The 6,132-nt window shown below is 41.9% G+C and overlaps 1 pseudogene; it reads left to right on the forward strand.

The window, feature by feature from the left end:
• The first annotated feature begins 2,830 nt into the window (after positions 1–2,830).
• LOC101576756 lies at positions 2,831–4,696 on the forward strand (annotated as a pseudogene).
• The last annotated feature ends 1,436 nt before the right edge of the window (positions 4,697–6,132 follow it).

Below are 6,132 nucleotides of genomic sequence, written 5' to 3' on the forward strand. Positions count from 1 at the left end.
AAGGCATAATAGGTTTTCCTTTTGATGGGGAGCTGGGCCCGAGTACCCGACGAAGGCCTCAAGCCACTAGTGCCATCGTTAATGCTGCAGTGATTAAGTGAGACAGCCAAGCACCGGTGCACCCTGAAGAACAACAGGAGATTTCAAGTCGTCAAGCCTGAAGCGCCCTCATGCTTCTTCTTTTTTTTTTTTTTTTTAAGTGTATTTTTTTCTTTATTTTATTTTCTTTATTTTTTTCCATAATTTTATTGAGAAACAAATAGCCATGAGAGAGTTTCAAATCAAATTGGTAGGACAGTTTCAATAATTAACACATTGCATACATTCTTCCTGAGGTACAGGATCTCAGGATAAATCCTGAGGGGATTTCACTGACCTTGTCAGACCCAAAAGCTACAACTCTTGTTGCATAGGTCTTGCTTTACCTTGGTCTTAACCATCCAGCAGAAAAGTATAAAAGTGAAATATAAGAAGTAAAGCCATGCTGTTATGTTGAGCTGTAGGGGACTCAGGTCAACAATTTCTGACACTGCCAGTCAAGCGGAAGACCCAATACTATTATGGGCTAGTGGACTCTTTTGGAATATTTTGCTGAGTTTACACACCTATAATATTCAAATAACGGAACTTAACAAAAAAAGGGGATACAGATGAATGTCCATTTTGTATCGGTGTATCCAAAGTGGTTAGGATAGATATACAGTTACATTCTCTTAATGAATAGAGGGATTTGTTCTAATGGTGTTTGTAGATAGGATATCATGTCCGCATCTTGTATGTCATGCTTCTTAAACGAGGCAAAGTGCATGAGGATTTTGCACGTTTGCATGTTCTGCAGGTAAATGAGGGGCTGCTTCTGGCTGTCACGAGCACCTCAGAACGTTAACTGGAGGCTATGAACAATGAGGGACAAGCACAACATTTTTACCAGCTTCAGTGCAACTGCGCTACTGACTTAACTCCCAATTTGTCTGGAAGAAACATATTTTTGCAGTAGAAACAGGATGTGTATTTCTAGCTTTGCAAGACAAAATTATTGTTATATACTAGAAATTTGCTTGACGATTTACCAAGTTTCTCAGAATTTCATATATATATATATATGAAATATATATGTGAAATATATATTCCTATTAATTAAAAGCATAAATTTATTCATTAATAAATCAGTTCACTCACCCTACAAATTATGATTAGGTTTGCCTCTTCTCTTCCCCCCACCCAACAAAATAATGCACAAAAGAGACTAAATTTCCCTTGTTCCAGCAGGGAAAATAGACATTATAAAAATATTATTTTTAAATAAATGATGATGAGCTTAGAAAAATTGTTGTGCACAATTATTGAAAACTTTTATAAAGTAAAGTGTGGAAAGGTATGGCTGAGAAATGCATCCTGGATTGAAATACTAAGCCTTGCATTTACAAGCTGAGTGATACCGGCCAGTCACTCTAAGGTTCCTAATCTTTAAGAGAGCTGACAGTATCTTCCTCTGAGAAGGGAGTAAATGAGTATATCGTGTTGCATGTGAAACTGCCCAGAACAGACGTGGTACAAAAAGGCACCCGGGCTGCTCAGCTTTCCTGTAGCTGAGACCAAAGCCACCCAGGATCCAAGACGCGCAACCCAACGAGGAGGAACCTAAGTTGCTTCAAGGCCTCCGAAGGTTCCCGCCCTGGTCAGCTGGCTCCAAAGCAGGAAATCAGAGTGGAGCGGGAGCAGAGCTCGGCTGCTCTCTACGCCTGGGAAGCGCACCACAGGGAAAGCCTGCCCACAGCGGGCAGCTCCTCAGCCTGGCTCCCGCGACGCACCGCGTCCCCTGCGCCAGTTAGAAATATGAGTTAAACAGCTGATAAACAGAGCACCCCACCCCACTGCCTCTTCAGTCTTCTAAATCAGTCAGGCTAACAATTAAGATTAGTGCGCTCCTCCACGAATGTTAGGATTCTCCCCACCAGCTAGTGACCTGCTTCCGAGCAGTGTGGCTTGAAAATTCAATAGTTCTGTAGTACACGCTTTATCAATCAAAATAATTAATAAGCAGTATATTTAAAATTCTAAGTAATAAATGCTTTAGAAGCCAGAAAAAATGTTTTTGGCAAGAGATATTTTTAAAACAATGGTTAAAATTCTTTTTTTCTTTTGGATCAAATGGGAAAGACGAATATATTTGCTTCAGGATTGAAAATCAGTGTGTAACACAACTGAAGATAGTGTTTCCTAACATTAAAACTATAATTACAGAGACCAGGGATGTGTACGATATCAAGGTTCCTAAGTGAGAAATAATCAGATGGGTATGAGATATCTGGAAAACTGAACGAACACCATCACTGCAAGTTGAGAGTCTGCTTCTAAAGCAAAGAAAATGGATTCTGACTGCCGAGACAGCAGTCTCCGTAGCTCTCGGCTCTAGTGCGTCCCCAGGGGCTGACATGCGAGAGGCTCAGCGCCCAGCGTGGTGTTGCTGAGAGGCCGTGGAGCTTCAAGCGGGGAGCCCAGGAGGAGGACTTCTGGCCACCGGGCGTGTGCTGAGGCGGGAGAACAACGCTGCCTCCTCCTCCTGCCTTCCTTTTCGTCCCCGGCTGCATGAGTTTAGCGGCTGCGTTTCACTGCTTGCTCCTGCTATGGGGCAGGCAGCCGTTGTGCAGCCTCAATAGCAAAATGTCAAACCGGGCATGGGCCGAAGCCTGGAAGCCCCACATCCGTGAGCCCGATGCTCCTTCCCTCTTCTTCCAATGACTCTCGGGTGCCGCGCATCTGGGCTCGGCCAGGGCAGGTGTTTCGAACGCACCCTCTTGGCAGCAGTTTCTCCTCCAGTCTCCTAATCATGTCCACCAATGAGAACGCTAATTCACCAGCTGCTTGGCTGAGCAGACTCAAGAACAAGAAAAAAGGAAGTACAGAAATGAGGTGGCAGTGAATTGCGTGGTGCTGCGGAAAGCGAAGAAGGATGACTAGATGTTGAAAAAGAAAAATGCACACTCGTTTCCTAACGATGCTGTTTCACCACTAGAGGAAAAACTCAACAACGAGGGCACTATGAATTGGACTGCTGATGACACTGTCAAAGGCATAAACAGTAATAATCTGGAAAGCCAGCTGTAAATTACTCAAGCTGCTAGGAAACTGCTTTTTCAGGGGGAAAAAAAAAGCCTCTCATAGATCATATAATCCAGGCTGCTTTTTGCTTTCAAAAGTTGTGTCCTTCTTGGGCAGAAGTGCCTGTAGTTCCATCCAGCTTGAATCTGCTTGGGTGCTCACGAACACTGCTTCTGGGTTGTCAGGGCAGACCAAGCTGCGGTGGACAGAGGTGCTGTCCCAGCACTCCTTTCTCTCTTGGTGTCTCCCCATGCTTGTGTCAGTGGGCGAGCTGTCTGGGCTCTAGGAAACATTGCAGGTGATGGTTCAGTTTTCTGAGACGTGGTTCTCACATACAGTGCAATGACCCACTCTTGGCTCTTCTTGCAGTTCCTGATACACCGTCTTCAACCGTTGGTTAGTGATGTAACTTTACCTAGTCTTTCCCAACCTCTGACCCAACAAGAATCCTGCACCCCCGCTGGATGATGTTGAGCAAACTCTCCCTACTTTGGTTCATCTCCTGCGTCACAGTAACCTCATAGCATTAGCAGATACCTGCTGGGCTATTCCCTACCTCACCAATGGTCCAAATGAACACACTGAAATGGTTGTTAAAACTGGAGTTGTGCCTCATCTGGTGAAACTTCTGGGATAGATGAATTGCCCATTGGGACTCCTATGCTGAGAGCCATAGGGAATATTGTCACTGGAATGCCTGGACAGACTCAGATTGTGGTAGGTGCAGAAGGGCTTGCTGTCTTTCCCAGCCTGCTCACTCACCCCAAGACAAATATTCAGAAGGAAGCTAAGAAAATAATGCCAAATATCTTAGTCAGCCAGCAGGACCAGGTACAGCAGGTTGCATACATTCACATTCAAGTTGTGAATCATGGATTAGTCCTATTTCTGGTCAGTGTTCTCTCTAAAGCAGACTTTAAGACACGCCAGGAAGCTGTGTGAAGCCATGACCAACTACACAAGCAGTGGAGAAGTGGAACAGATTGGGCCGGCCTGATAGCTCAGTGGACTAAAGTGCCTGCTTAGGCAGAGCGCAGCCACTGGGGTTTGATCCCTGGTGTGCTGTGCTGGCCCTGCCCGCAGGTTGCACTGAGATGCTGATGAGACTGGGTTTGGCGACATCCGCCTGTAATCCCAAGTGCTTGGGAGGCTGAATATAGGAGAATCACTACAAGTCCAGTCTATGCAGTGAGACCCTGTAGACCCTGTCCTAAATACATTTTTTAAAAAAAGAAAAAGAAGTTGAACAGATTGAATGCCTTGTTCATTGTGGTATAACAGATCCACTGCTAAACATCTTAACTGCAAAAGCCATGAACATTATTCTCGACATTCTGGATGTCATTTCAAATATATTTCAGGCTGCTGAGAAACTAGGTGAAACCAAGAAGGACAGTATAATGATTGAAGAATGTGGAGTCTTGGGCAAGGCTGAAGCTCTGCAGAACTACAAAAATGAGTCTGTGTACAAGGCCTCACTAAGCAGTATTTCTCAGAAGAGGAAGAAGAAGATCAAAATGTTGTGACAAAAACTACCTTTAAAGGTTGCACCTTCCAGAGTCGGGATCGGGCTACTGGTACCTTCAACTTCTAGGTGTACAGCTGAGGGAGGTGCCAGTTTTTCTTGTGTACTCTGCTTAGCGTAAGTTTTTCTGTTTCTCATTGTACCTAATGTTTTATAATGAAACTATATTTGAACAGTTCCAAATTGTACTTACTGTATAAAGTTTATCCTCTGGAGGCGTTTCTTATTTCTATGTGGAATTTCATATTTTGCACTGTTCTGTAAATAAAGACTAAATTCCACCCTTTGCTTTACAAAATAAAATAAAATAAAATGACTGTCTCAAGTACTTGTTACAGTAACATGAAACTGATGAACATAATAGTTATCTTGAAGGCAAGGCAATTCTTTTGTTTAAAATTTGTAAAGCATTAAGAACTTAAATACTGATGGACAAAACAATTTCAGAAGAAAATAAAGGTTTAGCTAGAGACCATATTTTTGAGACAGATAGTGAAGTTAAGCTCAACTGCCTATGTTTTAGGTTAATAATATCATTAAGCTTCTCTTCTGGAGGGTTAACAAATTAAGTTTGCGGACCAAAAGTTAGAGAAAAAGAAGGGCTGGAAGGACAGCCAACATTTTGGCCCTAGCCTTTCAAGGTCAGTGAGGACTCAGGACATAAGAGAATCTGTGCTGTAACATCCTGTAACTCAGTTGTGTCCCGAATTTACTGATCAAGAAGATTATGGGGCCACAGGGGAAAGTGATTGATGATGTAAAGTGTGCCTAAGGAGAGTCACATGGAGAGAAAACATTCTTTCAGACTTTCAAACATTTTAAAATATGGAACGTTTTTTTCTTTTTAAGTAAATCAGTAAAAAGGGAACTCAGCAGTGAATTTATGAGATGTACTAGTGAGAATTTCATTTGCTTAAAATTAATTCATAGTTGTTAAAATGATTTGGCAATATGACTAATATAAAAACTAGCATTACTAATATTTATTTACTAGTATACAAATTGCTTGCTGAGAAAGATACATTTAAATTTTTATCTTGCATTGGTACAGAAGATTTTAAAAGAAAATAAAAAATTAAAAGTTTTCTCACTATTTTATCACTTTGAGGGTGTCTAAGAATTACAACAATGAAAAGGGGGAAAGGGGGATTTAAATGTGGAGGACAAGAGTTGGTTGGGAACGGAAGGGAAATTGAAAAAGAAATAATCTATATTGTATAGATGCATGTATGCCCCAAGATGAATGCAAACTTCACGTACTGCAAGCAGGTATAAATAAAATCATTTTTAAAACAATAAAAATAGAAATGAATAAATGTGCATGTGACCCAGAAAAGTTAGAAATCCAGCTTCATCCTGTACAGTCCTGTATGCAATCACCGTTGGTGCTCAGGATCAGTCCCATCCAATGAAAGCTTTTCTTTGGTCAACGTATCGCTCTAAAGTACTTGACCTATTAATTTCACTGCATTGTGTTTTAGATTCTTTCTACATTGCCATTTCTG

Source organism: Octodon degus, unplaced genomic scaffold, assembly GCF_000260255.1.
Source record: "Octodon degus isolate 3935 unplaced genomic scaffold, OctDeg1.0 scaffold00049, whole genome shotgun sequence".
In the NCBI taxonomy this organism is placed as follows: domain Eukaryota; kingdom Metazoa; phylum Chordata; class Mammalia; order Rodentia; family Octodontidae; genus Octodon; species Octodon degus.